The sequence below is a fragment of the Pantherophis guttatus genome, chromosome 2, assembly GCF_059756535.1.
Source record: "Pantherophis guttatus breed Tessera chromosome 2, ASM5975653v1, whole genome shotgun sequence".
Taxonomy (NCBI): Eukaryota; Metazoa; Chordata; class Lepidosauria; order Squamata; family Colubridae; genus Pantherophis; species Pantherophis guttatus.
In genome coordinates, this window is record NC_142064.1 from 217,720,310 (window position 1) to 217,738,125 (window position 17,816).

At 38.7% G+C, this 17,816-nt stretch overlaps 1 protein-coding gene across 3 annotated transcripts in view; it reads right to left on the reverse strand.

Annotated features, from left to right (window-relative positions):
• Window positions 1-17,816, reverse strand: part of PTPDC1 (protein tyrosine phosphatase domain containing 1) — a 102,232-nt gene that overhangs the window by 26,666 nt on the left and 57,750 nt on the right. Inside the window, exon 1 of one of the 3 annotated variants that reach the window (XM_034437617.3) lies at window positions 11,047-11,321. The exons of 1 other annotated variant lie outside the window; for it this stretch is intronic. The gene's annotated coding sequence lies outside the window, so the exon portion shown is untranslated. Of the gene's footprint in view, window positions 1-11,034; window positions 11,322-17,816 lie in introns of those variants that run through there. One more of the 3 variants, XM_087887814.1, reaches the window with a different exon arrangement.

Genomic DNA, 17,816 nt, shown 5'->3' on the forward strand with positions numbered 1-17,816 from the left:
AGGAGGGTCGCGCGCGCACGTGCCCACACACATGCGCACGCAACCACACCCATCCCCGCTCCTGGCACATGTTGACCTGGTAGGCCCGTTTTTCTTTCTTACCTGGTTCCAGATCCTCTCTATGCATCTGGGAAGGGTGAAAACAGCATTTCCCATTCCTTTGGAGGCCCTACGGAGGCTGAAAGGGCCCATTTCTCAACTCTCGGTGGGACAGGAAGTGACATTTTTTGCTGTCCCCAGCGTCCAGAACCTCTCTAGGAACCTCTCCAGGAGTCTCTGGAGGCTGGGGACAGGAAAAAATGTTACTTGCTGTCCCACTGGGAGTCGGGAAATGGGCCCTTTCAGCCTCCGTAGGGCCTCCAAGGGAGTGGGAAAGATTGTTTTCGCTCTTCCCAGATGCATAGAGAGGATCTGGAGCCAGGTAAGAAAGAAAAACGGGCCTTCCCCACCCACCCCCCATGCCCTCCAGAGGCAGGAAACAGCTGTTTCCTTACTTCTGGTGGGCCCAGAAGGCCCGAAAATCAGCTGGCCGACGCGTGCATGCACCCCAGAGCTGAGCTGGCATGCCCACTAATATGGCTCTGTGTGCCACCTGTGGCACGCGGACCATAGGTTTGCCACCACGGGTCTAAATCTTCAAGAATTTTAATCTCAGTTCTTTGTTAATCATACTTCCTTTTTTATCCTCTTCTATTTAGAACCATCAGTTCTATTCCTTTTAACAAAGTGAATTACAAATATAAAACATAACTCAGAATGGTTCATTCTGACTGTTTATGAATTGCCCCAGACATTATTTTATTTATTTTATTTTATTTTATTTTATTAGATTTTTATACTGCCCTTCTCCCTAAGGACTCATGGCAGTGAACAGCCAAGAATAAAAACATCACATACAAAATTAAAATTTTAAAAAGAATTAAACAAAATTTTGGCCCAATAAGTTTAAAACACCCCAGCTAAAATCCATTTACAATTAAAAATATCTAAGGGGGGGGTTAAGCCAACCCGGCTTGATGAAATAAGACAGTTTTAAGGGCACGGCGAAAAGCACGGAGATCTGGGATCCTACACATCTCTGGGGGCAGGTCGTTCCAGAGGATAGGTGCTGCCATAGAGAAGGCCCTCCCCCTGGGGGTCGCCAACTGACATTGTCTGGCCGATGGCACCCTGAGGAGTCCTTCTCTGTGGGAGTGTACTGGCCGGGAGGCTATCGGTGGCAGAAGGCGGTCCCGTAAATAACCAGGCCCTAAACCATGGGGTGCTTTAAAGGTGGTAACTAACACCTTGAAGCGCACCCGGAAGACCACCGGGAGCCAATGCAGCTCGCGCAGGAGAGGCATCACATGGGAGTGCCCCGTTGCTTGCATAATCCCCCGCGCGGCCGCATTCTGCACCAGTTGGAGCCTCCGGGTGCTCCTCAAGGGGAGCCCCATGTAGAAGCATTACAGTAGTCAAGGCGGGAGGGGAGGAGTGCCTGAGTGACCCTGCGTAAGCAGTCCCGATCCAGAAAGGGACGCAACTGGCGAATCAGGCGGACCTGATAAAAAGCCCCATTGGCCACAGCCGTCATATGTTCTTCTAAAGACAACCGTGCGTCCAGGAGGACGCCCTAGTTGCGAGCCCTCTCCGTAGGGGCTAGTAACTCGCCCCTAATAGCCAGCAATGGCACCAGCTGGCTATATTGGGATGCCGGAAGCCACAGCTACTCGGTCTTGGAAGGGTTGAGTCGGAGCCTGTTTCTCCCCATCCAGACCCGCACGGCCTCTAGGCACCGGGACATCACTTCAAGGGCATCATTGGGATGGCCTGGGGTGGAGATGTACAGCTGAGTATTATCAGGGTACTGACGGAACCCCAAAACCACGGATAATCTCGTCCAGCGGCTTCACATAAATGTTGAACAGGAGGGGTGACAGGACCAACCCCTGCAGTACCTCACAAACAAGGCTACAGAACACTCCTGCTTCACTATAATATGTGGCTCTTGGCAGATACCCATTACCTGCCATGGCCTATGTGGAAAGATCCCATACTTTCCAGACTGGCTTAGTTCAGATTGCAAAAACAAAGATATGCCGGTAATCAAGAAAATTTACTGCAGACGAATGCAGACGAATGCAGTAGCTGAAGCTTCCTTTTAAGAATCAATGATATTACTTCACTGGCATAAGGAAAGAGAGTCAGTGTGTACATGTATGCTAAAAATCCAAAAAAATACAAGAAAGAAAGAAAAAGATTTCGGAATTAATAGGTCGTTATTAAGAGCTTATATGATACTTATAAAAGAGGATTACATTATATTTTATTATGGTGTCAAGCTTATATAAAACCTTATGGTTTTAATACTGAAGCTTGACATGTGGCTCAGACTTTTAAAAAGGTACTTATATATAATCTTAAAATTCAAAACAGGACAGAAGGAATGTTTAAGTGTAGGAAAAAATTTACTTTGCCTTTTTAACAATATATTTTTAAACAGTCTATTACTTTTGAATCTCTCTTTTTCTTTCTCTGTCTCTCTTTCTGCACGCACTCACAAAATGAAGATTGGATAATTAATAAACTACAAAGGAATTACACAGGTAATTTTATGACAGGTTTTTTCTCTTTTTAAATTCTGCATGTCACCTAATGTCAAGGCTTGAATTTTAAAGGAACAAAGAGAAACGGAACACGATTCAGTTACATACTGAATATAATAATAACCAAGGGCACTGATTAAAGATAGTGAATAATCAATGAGGTTGTCATGAATGTTTGTCAATGGTAATGGGGGATGATTAACAACAGTCAGTTAGGGAGGGAAGATTAGCCATTCAGAAATGCTTTGGTTTTGCTAGTTCAACTCTCAAGACATTTTTTTCATCCACAGTAAAACTCAAAAGCTTTCAATTGTAACTTTTAAATAAATCCTTGTGCTTTCTCCTACTGAAATCAAGTTAAAATCTGATACTGAATTGAATTAGCTGCCACCTATGTTAACTTTATAACAGGAATGATATATCTCTTCTCAGGAATGATCACAATTTTGTTCCCAACTTAATTTTGTGAGGGGTTGGGAAAGGAAGTTATCAGGGGGGAATAAACACTAGATATTTAATACAGATTTAAATGGAATAAAGCTTCTAAAGTGTAAAAATATGTTACATAAAGAGTAATATATTGCTCAGTATACCATATTAACTTAATCAATAATACAGCAAAATTATTCCACAATCTTATCTGAGTCCATCAAGAAATGAAAAAACAGGCAACTTCAATGCCCCAACCAAAGAAAATCAAAGGAACTACTGCAGTTCATAGCCATACAATTATTGAAAAAAGAAAACAAGCAAGATTTATTGGTGTATTTTTATTTGTGTATTATTATATTGTTGTTTTATATTGGGAGCCACTCAGTTGCTTTAGAGTTGGCACGTATCTAAATCTAATAAAATACCTTAGATAAATAAAACTGTTTTTTTCTTTTTTGATGGAAGACTTTATGTTGCTCTGGGAAGATTCTCTATGGATGGGCCTTTTCAGGATATATAGCATTCAGGTATTTGACATAATCACTTGAAAAGCATCGTAGTCCAACAAAATACATAGTACTTCCAAGGAATTCATCTCATAAACCCTTAAATAAACCCTTAAATAAAAAGAGCCTTGGTGGTGCAGCAGACTAAAGCACTGTTAAGTAACACCAGCTGCCTGCAATTACTGCAAGTTCAAATCTCACCAGGCTCAAGGTTGACTCAGCCTTCCATCCTTTCGAGGTAGGTAAAATGAGAACCCGGTTTGTGGGGGCAATAAGCTGACTTTGTATAAAAAAGAACACCGCTGGGGGGGGGGGGCGAAAGCTCTACTAAGCAGGTATATACAAAAGTATGAAGACTATTGCTTAACGCATTGTAAGCCGCCCTGAGTCTCCGGAAAAGGCAGCATATAAATCGAACCAATAAATAAATAAATAAATAAAATCAATAGTAAAAACAGGTGACATCTACAATAGTAGCATCTCATATATAACAAGTAGGAAGTTACACCATGTAAAGTACTCCAATTAATTCTTGAAGTGAATTTAGAACCTTCACTACTCAATGCTGCACCAAAGATCACTGAATAATGGTATAAGTGGCATATCTTTCCCTTGTAACAGCCATTACTTCAAACCTGTATTCCAGGCAGAAATTCTGATATAGAAAAGTAGCAGAGAAGACTACAGCATCCAGTACTATAATGTATGCAGATTTACACTATGAATATTGGCATATATAAATTACGTATCTTTGGAAAAATAAAAATTCCAGACTTGGCTCAATCTTTCTTCTAAGATGCCAGATGAACCCTGAACAATATTTTAAAATGACATAAGTGAAAAGTATTCCAACATCCAAGAAAATCCCTTTTCTTACTAAAAGGCATTCTCTATCTGTTTTAATCACAGATTTTACTTACTCATTAAACTTAATGTTAACACTATCATTATGGCTTACAATATATCAAAAAGTATAAAGTTGTATTATTCAGTATTTGGAAATGCCTTACATTTAAAAGCAAAAATATTAATTAGCCATACATAATCAAATTACCAGAATTATCATACAGAGCCTGGCATAACAATATTCAGAAATTTTACAGTAAGCTGAACAAGTTTTCAGCTAAAAATGAACACCAAAAACCATAATGGAACATTAACAAATTGTACATAACAATTGCTTCAAAAAATAAAAATATTTTCACTTTTTTCAACTTTATTAGAACTGCCAGTTTGTATATGGATTCAATAACTACACCTACATTTTTCTTATTTTTCAACAAATTGACTGCAGGCCTTTTATACCTGCACTTTTTATAAATCTTAATTGTATACAGAATTTTACACCCTAACCCTAATTTACTTCAAATGAATTTTAAGAAGCAATGCACATTTCACGTTGCCTCACTTACCTGTAACCCAGGAAAAAGAACTGGTAATGGTGGACCATTCCATTACTTTCAGTTCTGCTTAATCACAAAAACTAAACCATGGTAGAGGATCTGCTTGCACCATAAGGTTACTAAAGGAGAATTGCAGTTTTTGCTGTGCTTAATTGGATTTATAAAAGGTAATCTTGAAAGAGTCATTAACAGCTTAGTTTCTTGTGCTATGCTGCACAGTAAGTACAAAATACAATACTAATATTTATCTGCATTCAATTTTATTCTCTGCTCTTCTGTTTCTTCTCATTTTTATTGTATTACTTATTATTTTGCATTTATTTTGTTCATTATAGATTAAACCTGGAAAATGTCAAGTTAGGAGATTAAAGAAAAACATAGCTAACGAATAAAAGAGAGTAATCCAAGATTCTTATATTAATATCACTTTTAAAGAAAAATCATAATGCAATATTTTTACTATTTTGAAATCCAATTGATTTTAAATTGTCAAGTATAAGCTGATATTAATAATAAATTAATATATAATAAGCATACCTTTATGAAAAATTAATTTATCTTTATTGCTTTAAAAAACAGAAAATGAAAAAAATTAAACACAAAGTTAACTATAATGCAAACGCACATAAAACTATGCATAAAACTGCTTTAAAACTGAAAAAATGCAACAGAAAAGGAGAAAAAGTATCATAGCCATTAACAGTTACAATCCTATATATACTTATCTAATGTAAATATTATTCAAGTACATACATATTCATTTCTAGTACATTTATAAAAATACCATTCGTTTTTAACTTATATTTTGTATGCCTTTATGAATGCTTATCTAGATCCAGATTTATAATACAATCCACTGTTTTATTCAGTTCAATAGACTGAATGTAAGTGCATAAGACTGCAGACTAGGTTGCTTGGATTCAGATACTACTGAAATATGTTATGATTATTAATGACATGTTGTGACTATGTTATATGTTATGACTATTAATTTCAGTAGAATTAAGTGCATATAATTTAGTTTTATTTCTACCTTTTATATGTAAGGTTAATTCAATTTATTCTGCTATATTAACATTATTTCTGAAATGTTCATTATTTAGGAAGAAAAAACAAATGTCCTCCAAATCTTTAATAACTCTTATCTGCTGTTGACTACATGGCCAATGCTAAGGGAGCATAAAAGTAGTAACCCAAAATACTCTTCTCTTAGCCTGACAAAATATAGCCAAAATAGCTTAATCTATTTAAAGTAAATATAGTAATTTAAGAAAATAAAAGGATAAAATAAATGCAGCTGCCAAAACCTGATAAAAGTAAATAATTTTGGACACTGTATCAGAACTCAAACCTCACCCCACCCCAGTAAATAGCACGTAGAGTGTTCCTTTTACATTACTGACAATGTATGAGTCATTGTATTCATTATGATCTAATTCCACTAGAGTAATTTAAATTAACAGAGAATTATCTATTCTAATTATGCAAACATTAAATTTCTAGAGGCAGCTATTGTATGTATGTATGGGGCTTAATTCTGCAAAAATATTGTATCAGCTAACAATTTGTCTCTGACTACTAGGCAAAGAATCTGAATTTCTAATAAAGGTATGGCTTTGGCTCATTGGAATGAGCTCATTTAAAAGTGCAAAACAACCTTCTACTTTTCCTAAAACTACATTAAAAAAAAAGTAAAACAGAAAAAGCATAAAATCTTGGCTCTGATCACTTATATGAACCCAACTCCATTCATTCTTCATTATCTTGCTGTTACTTTCGATCTGTCAAAAAGTGTTAAATATGGTCTTTGGCCACTAAAAGGTTTCCTACCCTTGCTTTTATTTTAGTGCCATTTTCTTTATTACTAATTACTAACATGTTACTAACATGCAGTTTTACATGTCATTGATAGCTGAGAAAATGAGAATAGCCTTGCCGATCTTAGTCCCATCTAGCCAGTATTCCATTTTACATTTCAGATTAGGCAAACCTAGGTAGTGCTCAGGGGGACCGTATGGAAATGCCAGAGCAGAATAATTAACAAGTTAAAAGGTAGTAGTAATAGTAGTACAGTAATATTGTTGCCAAGGAAACAGCATTGATGTGTCTCTATATTTTTCAGGAACTGAGCTTGAATTGAGGGATTATCTTTTTTACCTCTTCAATAGATATTTTTGCATAAGAACAATACGAATGCAATAGCCAGTTCTATTCACAGACACTCTATGTAAGTATGAATTGGGAAAGGAAGAGATATAGTACAATATTATCTTCATAAAATTTAATTTTCTATTCATTCAGGTTTCTATTCATTCTCAAATAGATTGAATGTGTATCGATATCTCAGATCATCACTGCATGATCTGCAGCAGAAGACGGCTTGTCTTTCAAGAGATTCAAGGACCAGTAGAGGAGGAATGCCATTCACACAAGGCAAAAGCAAACCATTATTACTAACAATTAGTACATTATTACTTGATGTACACTAAAAAACGGGCTTTAATTACTATTCCAATATCCAAACAGTGTATCTTTTTTTTAATGTATGAATAGCCATGTTTTTAAAATATCGTAAGCCATTAGTGGAGGTTCTCAAGAAAAGATTGGACAACCATTCGTCAGGGATGGAATAAGGACTCCTGCCTAGGGCAAGGGCAGGAGTCCTTATTCCATCTCTGACAAATTAGAAGGTCTCCAAGGTGACTTCTAGTCCTATGGTTCTATTGTTTTGGAAATAAGTAAATATTAATAGGTACTCTACCACATAGCAATAGCACTTAGATTTATATACCGCTTCATAGTGCTTTTATAGCTCTCTCTAAGCGGTTTACAGAGTCAGCATATTGCCCCCAACAATCTGGGTCCTCATTTTACTCACCTCGGAAGGATGGAAGGCTGAGTCAATCTTGAGCCTGGTGAGATTTGAACTGCAGCTAGCAGTCAGTTGAAGTAGCCTGTAGTACTGGACTCTAACCACTGTGCCACCTCGGCTCTTCATGTGGGAAAATACCCATGAATTTATTTCACATCAGCCACAAAGCACACAAAGTATTACAAAAACATCCCATTTTACTGATTTGGAACAGCAGTATCATGCAAATAAGTCATTTAAAAATTAGTCGTATGAGGTGCTGCTCTTGACGACAGTCCAGATACTTCTATTAGTACAAAATGCAGTGACAATACAGGTACTCTTTGGTTAACTATGGTAATTGGGGCCAGAATTTCCATTGCAAAGCAATATAGTTGCAAAGTCAGGTATCACCTGACTACATTGCTTAGTGACAATGGCAGCAGCTCCCCTTGCTGTTGTTAAGCAAGGATTGTTAAGTGAGAATGTCCTCCAAACTCCTTCTAGTTTCCAACAACAAAAGTCAGTGGAGAAGCTAGCAGGAAGCTTGCAGGTCCCACATGATTGATAAGTAGGCAGGTAAGTAGCTGCTCCCAGGTGGTGAATGGTGCACAAGGGGCCATTGTTGAGTGGCATGAGTGTGGTGGGGTTTGGGATGGCCACTGACAAGTGTTGGAACTTACCAGAGTTGTGGGAAGCTGGCAGGAAAGTTCACAAACAGTGACTACCTGACTATGGAACAATGCAATTGTCATAAATGCAAGCCGGTTAAAAAGTGCTCAGATAACAATCACATGACCACAGTAATGCTGGGACAGCCATTATTTCAAGGACTCATTGAGCACCATTGTAATTCAACCAGATGCTGAACAAATGGTTCTTGCTTGCAATACTAACTGGAGCTGGACATTTTAGACACAAATATAACTAAGTGCTTCAGAACAGACAGGTGTGCAAACATATTACCTTTCTGCAGTTCCTTAAAGCAGCTGCATCTGTTCACAGGATCACATGGTCATCCACAGCAGGGCAATATCAGAAAAAATGAATTTGCTTTAAAAGGAGGCAGATTGAAGTTGCATGCATGCCTCTGTGTATTCTGAAGCAGCTTTCTTCTTTTGAATCAGAAACAGTGAACACACTTGGTATTAATTGAAAATGCTCAAGCATATGGTGCTATTACTGTACTATGTTTACTGATTTCTGATTTGCTTCTGCCGTCAATTGAAAGTGCTACTTTTAAGAATAAAGCGTTCATGGAAATATAATTTCTGCAGTGTTATCACATGCTCACATTTGGCAAATGACTGCTCAAAGTGGGCATGGCACCCGCCTCAAAAAATGCAATGCCTAACCCTGAAACTTATGGTAACTGAAAAGGAGATGCTTATGCATAATATTGCCTAAATAATCAATGTGTTTTGTATTAACCATAAGAGAACAGAACAGTAATAATTTTTAAATAACATAGGTTAGATGCCAACATGGGAAAATTAACTACATAGAGAAATAAGCTGCAATTCTGGCCATTTTGTTTATAATGCACTTCTGAATTAAGTTGTGCATTCTTTACATATAATAGTAAAGCCAGAATTGCCTCATTTGTTTATATATTCTCTTGTTATCTAACACATACAATTACCACAAGAGAGTTACTGTTGAGAAAAATAAGATGAAAATGATGCTTCAAAAGCAATTGAAAGTGCTTGGTTTAATTGTACATACTATCCTGAGACCAATTACCCCACAGGTTTGGCACCCAGTTTTTATAGGCAATAATGCAAAGCTGCTAAAACAAGTGTTCTCTCTAATAAACTAAGCATCAAGGCAACAGCACAAAGGAAAAAAATATTTTTCTGTCATCAACATGTTATCTAGTCTATCACCTTTTATTATTTGTTAATGCAAAAAATGGTAATATGTGTAAAATAACATTAAAAATAAAGAATTCAAGAGCAGTTTTTACAAATGTAGTATACACACACACACACACTGTAATTTGAATCAGTTTTAATAAACTCCAAAAAGTTGGTAATATAAACAATAATGCCATCACAAATTTACCAAACCTCACAAATGAAAATATGTATAAAATTAAGTGCAAAATAAGGATGAAACATTTTATTATGAAATAATGACAAACCACATCACTCAAGACATATGTAATTCCTTGAACTTTACAATATTTTAATACTGCTTAATTCCACCAATGGGATTACAAAATGGGAAGTACAAAATGAATTAGACTAATTGTGACATTTGGACTCAAGGCTTTTTTTAATGAGGTGGAACAGGAGCATTTGTCTGCATCCCACATAAGGAGGTAAATTACCAGACGTAAAATGTAGTATTAAAAAAAAGGATGGATCAATCTTTTTATTTTAGGCAGTAAAAATCTTGAGAACAGTTTCATTACTATGGGTTTTCCTACATGGTCAGATTTTCTGAACCACTAAATGAAAGGGAAATTCAAATTTTATATTCCACTGGAAAAATCTGGAAAAAGGCTCAGTGAACATTCTGGTCAATTCAGGCCTCTTAGATTTTTAAAAAGATTTTAATATATGAATGAAATTTTCAAGAAATAACATGATTGGTTCAGCACCATTATTTTTAACTTACCTCAATGGCAATATAAAATGGATGTTTGTCTCACATAAAAGTCTATAATGGGACTTTAGCATACTTAATGTTGGAAGAATAAATACCAAAGATATGGTATTTCTGCAAGAGGAAATAAAATATTATCGGCTGGCACCATCCAAAAGCAAATTGTAAAAAAAACACCTGTAAATTTGGGATGCTTTAGCACTGAATGCTTTGAAAAGAGTAAAAAAACATCTTACAGCCCTCTGAACACAGATTTCCAACACGGGTTCAAATGAAGCTATGAGCTATCAAGCACTGAGGTTTATCTTTATTATATATATATTGGAGCCGAAGAAATGAAGAAGACAATATAGGATGCTCAAGCCCGAAAAGAGTTGAGAAGATGAGCACTTAAGACTTCCACACAGACTATCTTCACTTGCAAAAAAATAATAATGTAGGGGACCAATTCGAGAGCTACGGAGGCAGGGCCTGCTCTAGGAATATCGGGGGCGGGGGGTGCAGAGAGGCCACAGGGCCCTAGCAAAACCCAGCACCGAGGAGGCTGAGCCGCGGTTGGAAAGCAGCCTGGAACCGCTGCTAGATGCGAGCCGCAGAAGGAGAAGACGCCGCCGCCGAGGAAGACAGACACGCGACCCCGAACTCACCGGCGAACCCACCTGATCAGGGCCGGCGCCCGGAGAGCCCCATCTGGCGCTCCTGCACCTCCTCCCGGCGCCGGCCCAGGCCGGCATTGGAGAAGGCCCGCGGGAGGGGAGGGGATGGGCGGCCGCGGCGAGGGAAAGGCACCGGTGGCCGGGGAAGGGAAGGCGCTGCCTAGCGCGCCTGCGTGCTGCGGGAGGCCGGCTTTGCGGGCCTGGTCTTCTGGCGGGAAATGCGAAAACCTTCACTAAGATGCTCCTCCAACGGCCTGGTCTGTGTTATGCTGCACGAAGATATGTCTGTTAGCCTTTCCCCTTTGGGTGTGCACTGAACGCTCCTCTATATTCAAGCTTTGCAGTGAAAAAAATTTCCTGTTGAAGACCAGGAGTTAAAATCTAAACGTTTGCCCTCCCTCACCTGCACTGCCCCTTTTGGCCTTATTGCCTGATCCCCAGCGACCAGCACCTCTGAAGAACACCAGCTGGTAGGACTTTGGGGAAGGAGGATACCTTCCAGTCAGTGCCAACTGCTTTCAACCACCTGGACAAATCCCTGAAGTTATCTTGGCAAAATTTCAGAAGTAGTTTGCTTTTACAGGCTTCCTAGGTTGAAAGAGAATAGCTGGCCCAAAGTCATCTTAGGCAACTTGTGCCTAAGATGGACACCTGAACTCACAATCTCCTGGTTTCTAGCTGGTGCCTTAATCACTGCACTAAACTGACTGTCTTAAGAAGATTGCCTGATGTCATCACTACCAGAAGATGCAATTCATGCATTGCTATTTTTCTAGTTACTTCTTCCCAGCATATCATAAACGTACCATAACAACATTTTTTTGTTCTGCCATGGTCTCTGTAATGGTGCCTTCATTTCATTCCCAGTCCGTGAAGGAGATAAATTCATTCCTATTCCAACATCACTCAAAGATATAAATCCAGTTAGGCTTTGACACTCATTGCCATGGAAGGAAATCTAATGATTTCAAACAGTACAATAACAGAAGCAAGAGTGGGACAGACATGGGGAAATTCAATTCCAAGGCAGAAGTTTTCTACCAACTTAAAGGAGGGGTGAAGTTCAACTCCAGATTAACTTGATCAAATACTTTGGCCACCAAATGAGAAGAGAGGATACATTGGAAAAGATCCTGATGTTGGGAAAGATTGAAGGCAAAAGGAGAAGGGGACAGCAGAGGATGAGTTGGTTAGATAGTGCCATTGATGCAATGAGCATGAATTTGGCAAACTCCAGGAGACATGTCATGCTATGTATGGTGTATGGGGTCATGAAGAGTTGGACACAATTTAGCAACTGAACAACAATTCAATTCAGCAGAGAGGAAAGAGTAGAGTAGGTGGTTTTCAAAGTGGCGAGAACAGTGTTTCTCAAACATGACCATCTGGAGATGTGTGGACTTGCCAGCATGCAATATGGAAGTTGAAATTCATACACAGAAACCGTGGGCTATAGAGATTTGCATGAGAGATGGTAATCTTTTCACACAGATTAAATCCCAGTAACCAATGAGTGATGCATTTTGAGTGTTGGGTGCAGGTAAGAGCTGCTATGCTTCAGTCCCATTTGAACTTCCTGACAACATATTGCTGAAGACTGTGAGAAAGCTCTAGCAAGTCTGATTAAGAACAGTAGCAAGTTGCATTTGTATTGCACAAGAAAATAAACTGGGTCCAGCCAAGGCCAAAAAAGGAACAACTGACTGCTCACTTGTCCACAGATCATAGGAATGAGGCATAAACAGTTTCTTCCCACCATGGCCAGAAGCAACAATCTACTGGAGGTTGGATGCATTCTTTCCACCCAAATAAAAACAAAAACAAAGGAAAGGCCTCTTAAAACTACATTCAGTCCACCATTTCTTTATGACACTTTTAGTCTGCTATTTTCTCTTAATGGTTTATAAGCCCAAGATCAAAGTTTTAGACTGTTTTAAGATACAAAAACAATCAGGACAAAAGAGTGGGTGCATGGTCACACTGAATTATACTAGTCTTTCTGGATTTCTGAGTTCAACAGAAAATGTAGGAATTCTGAATTACTCCGTTGTTGCAGTGCAATGCTAATCTACAGAAGACATCAGAACAAAACAGTGCTTTCTTTATTGTATCATTTGCACGTGTTTCTGAATACTAACAATTCTTGGCCTAGCACATATACTAACAAAATATTATATAGTATTCTAATAAGACCCAAGCATGGGTGAAAAGGAAAGGTGCATTTTATTGAAAAATCTATGTTGGGAAGGGTGACCCAAATTGCAGCCAATTTGCAAAGAGGAAGATCTGTGGCTAGAGTGTGTTTGATAATACCTATAAACCAATTTTACTGTACATAAATTCAGTATAGGACAGGTAACATTCAAAATCCAAGCAGTAATTTATGTCAGAGATAATTATACATTATACATAATATATAATTAAAATACGGTGTGTGTGTGTGTGTGTTTAGTACATAGTAAATAAAGGCTGATTAAAAATATTTTTAAAAACTTAAACTATACCTGGTTATCTTTTGTTGTTGTTGAGGAGGAGGAAGAGGAGGATATCCATTCAGTTCTATGGGCAAAGTCTCTCCACATCTTCTGATCTTGCACTACTTCCTTCAGTTTTTCTAAGCTCTAACTGGTGTCAGCTTTGAGGGTGTCTAGCCACCGTGTTTTTAGACATTTTTATTTTATTTATTTATTTATTTATTTATTTATTTATTTATTTATTTATTTATTTATTTATTTAGACTTATATGCCGCCCTATCTCCACAGGACTCAGGGTGGCTCACAACAATAAACCAAAACAAACAAACCGTTAAAACAAAGTCCATAATAAAATTGACAGAAAATCCAATAAAACCCATTAAATTCTGTTAAAAACCCCATCTTAGTAATTAAACAGAAAGTTTCAGCATCCTATCATTCATCAAATGTTGCAAGTTTCACGGCTCCCAAATTGCCAGCAAGCATTCTGTTGTAGGACCAGAACAATTTAAGTCGTCTAGCCACTTTACTTTAACTGGCTTCACAATTCCTGAAGTGTGTGATTTCGGCTACTGTTACCTTGTAAACTTTGGCTTGGCATTTTATCTAATATTTGTAACTCAGTTTATCAGTTTAGATAAGCTGATTTAGATAAACAAAAATTCTCAGTTTAGAATTTTTTTCAATTATCAGAAGATTTACTAGGGCAAATCAAATAATTATAAAATAATTGATAAGTTTTATTTTTAAAAAATGTCCATAAGACTGAACACCAACAAAAATGTCCTATCAAAAGGTTTGGTAGAAAAGATCCAGTACTTAAAAATTAAAACATAAAATAACCTAAGCTGAGAATTAAAACATTTCAGCTATTGCTGAAATGTAGAACTATTGAAATGGTCTTCTTTGGGCTGATATCAATATCGGGTGATTATTTGGACATATCCACATTGTTCTCTCAGCAACAATATGGAAGTTTGTCATTGCCTTCTTCCATTATGCCTTCTCAACTTCACAGTTAAACTACAATTTGGGGATTTCCCCATAGTTTCCCCTATGTCTAAGGCAGTGGTGGGTTGCCCCCTGGTTCAAACTGGTTCTATAGAACCGGTAGTAAAACCAGCGGGAGGCTCCGCCCACTGACCCTGATGTCATCAGAAGTGATCTGTGCATGCGCAGAAGCAAGGCGTGTGCACGAGCGAAGCGAGAGCATGCATGCGATCCCATTGCGAACTGGTAGTAAAGGTAAGTAGAACCCACTCCTGGTCTAAGGGCTAAGGCCGGTGAGGCAAAACTAGAGAGAAAAGCACTACCTAAGCAAACTGCCTTCCTAGCCCAACAGGAGACCCTATCTACTGATTCACATCACCAGAAAGAAAAAGCCTATGGTTTAATCTCTAGATCCTAGATATATGTAAAGCTCTGCCTCCTTTATGCTGCAAATGGGCAATTAACTCTTGTGTTTAAGGTTTCATTCTACAATTAAGATCATAATCTAGCTGAGTTATTTTCTTAGCGTCTTGGGCCAAATCTGAATAGAAGGTTAAGAGCCTGGAGAACTCTGATTTACTGCAGACTCCTGGTGTGAAGCCTGACACCATGCACTAAGCAAATCCTTTTTGAGACCAGGGGAGCTTGGCTGGGCACTTGCTGCAAGAGAAACTGTGGGCTGCTTAATTGATTCTTTGTTGACACCTGAATATAAATTCTCCTTAAGGGTACAGTTTGCCCTGCAGGCTCCAAGGAAGTATCTAAAACTGAATGGCTGTTTGGAAATCCTAGTTTAAATGATTCAGGAAATGCTGTGGATTGTGAGATAAGCAAAAAGAGTGGATTCAAAAGAGAGTGGTTCCAAACCATTATTTCTCAATTCCAAAACTGATGTTGCCTTTTTTTCTTTTTCAAAAAAAACCCAAACATCCCACTATTTCATGTTTTACATATATCAGAGTTTATAATTTACTTAGGCTCCAAGTTAAGGAATGAGAAGAGCGTAAACCTTTATGGAAAGAGTCTATATAAGCTCCAGTCATTTGAGTAGTGTTCTCCTGGGTGTAGGATAATGGAAAACTTTGGTTGCAAACATGCCGAAGATTCAACTATGGCATCCATTTTATGAATGTGACTCATATCATTATCCCAGTATTGTAACTGTTCATCAGATTGGAGAACTTGGTTTCCTCCCAGCAGGACAGGGATTTTTGCTGATATTTGGCCAAACTCCAATACTATTTATTAGGAGGGGGACTAGGGTTAGTATTATCATTTGTCTTCCTAACCACTTATGGTAATTTGTATCCACCCAGGTGATTATTCCCAATCAGGCCAGTTATAAAGCATCCAAAAAGTGATCACATGAGGGTAATGGCTGTAAGAACTTCAAATCCAGGTAGTAAACACCTGGATTTAGAAGAGCATTTTGACAGCTGTGGCCGGGAGGACTTTTTATCAGGTCCACCTGATTCACTAGTTGCGTCCCTTTCTGGATCGGGACTCCTTCGCACAGTCAGTCATGCCCTCATCACTTCCCACCTGGACTACTGTAATGCTCTCTACATGGGGCTCCCCTTGAGGAGCACCCGGAGTCTCCAACTGGTTCAGAATGCGGCCACGCGGGTGGTTATGGGAGTGACGTGGCGCGAGCTGCACTGGCTCCCGGTGGTCTTCCAGGTGCGCTTCAAGGTTTTGGTTACCACCTTTAGAGCGCTCCATGGCTTAGGACCTGGTTACTTACGGGACTGCCTTCTACCACCAGTAGCCTCTCACCGGCCAGTCTGCTCACATAGAAAGGGGCTCCTCAGGGTGCCATCGGCCAAACAGTGTCGACTGGCGGCCCCCAGGGAGAGAGCCTTCTCTGTGGGGGCACCTGCCATCTGGAATGAGCTCCCCAGAGATGCGGACAATCCCGCCGTGCCCTCCTGACCTTTTAATTTCAGCAGGCTGGCCTGGCCTAACTTCCCTTTTAAATTGTAATTTTTAAATTTGTTTTAAAATATTAGGGGTGTTTTAATTTGTTTTGGGCCAAATTATCTAATGGGTTTTTATATTGTCTTTTAAATTTTGTAGTTTGTGTGTTTTATCTTTTTGGCTGTTCACCGCCCTGAGTCCTTCAGGAGTAGGGCGGTATATAAATCTAATAAAATAAAATAAATAGATAAATACCTATTTTTGTGACCAGTTATTAAGTGAGGGCTACGTATCTCTCTTTACAGAATCATAAACTCCTTCATTCTAGTTCTAGTAAGGAAAGAAAGTCACGTGTTTCATCTTTCCCTCTTTCAATTGTGCCTATTATGGGAAGTTGTTTTACCTTTGTTCTTTGGCTAATGGAACACGGTCAGAAATTCCCAGAGACAGCTTTGTTTCTTCCCCTGTTTACACAGAACACATTACACAATTGCTGTCTTGATTGTGACAATGGGACAAAGAGGAGACTCGTCAGCAGATACGGCACTTGTTCTCTTCTATGCTGAGAAAGCTGTGTGTGTGCGTGCACACTATTATTTTTCTTTTGGAAGAGTGGTTGAAAAAAGTGTGCAATATTATTCTAAAAAGTACGGAAGTAGAAGAAATAACGGAAATAACATTGGGACAGTGTTTCTCAACATTATGAGATGTATGGACTTCAACTCCCAGCATTCCTCAAAATAGCACTGTTCTAAAAGCAACCTGTGCAGGGGATTTCTATATAATACTGTGTATATTTATTATTTATTAGATTCTTTTATCCCACCTTTTTATGTGTAATTCAAGGTGACAAAAATGCCTAACATTCCTACTTCCTTTTTCCCCACAACAACAACAACCCTGTGAGGTGGGTTGGGCTGAAAATCTGGCCCAAAGCCACTCCGCTGGCTTTCATGCCAATGGAAGGCCTAAAATCACTGCCCCCTAATGTAGCTGCTAGACCACACCTTAATCACTACACCAGACTGGATCTCATAATATAATCAACACATGGAAATTACTTGGCATGTTAATATTGAAATGGGAACAATTTTTGGAATAAATTGCCAGATGTATAAGCAAGCTTTATAACCTGCAAATGTATAACTACCGATAGCTTTGTAAGTCAGTTTAGCCTGGTGATTTAAGGTGCTGGCCTACAAACCAGGAGACTTTGAGTTCTAGTTGGGCCTTAGGCATGAAAGTTACTGGGCGACTTTGGCCCAGTCACACTCTGTCAGCCCAACTCACCTCACAGACTGGTTGTTTTTGGGAAAATAGGAGGAGGAAGGAGTATTACGGTAAGTATGTTCTCCCCCTTGAGTTCTTTATAAAAATAATAAAGGTAGGAT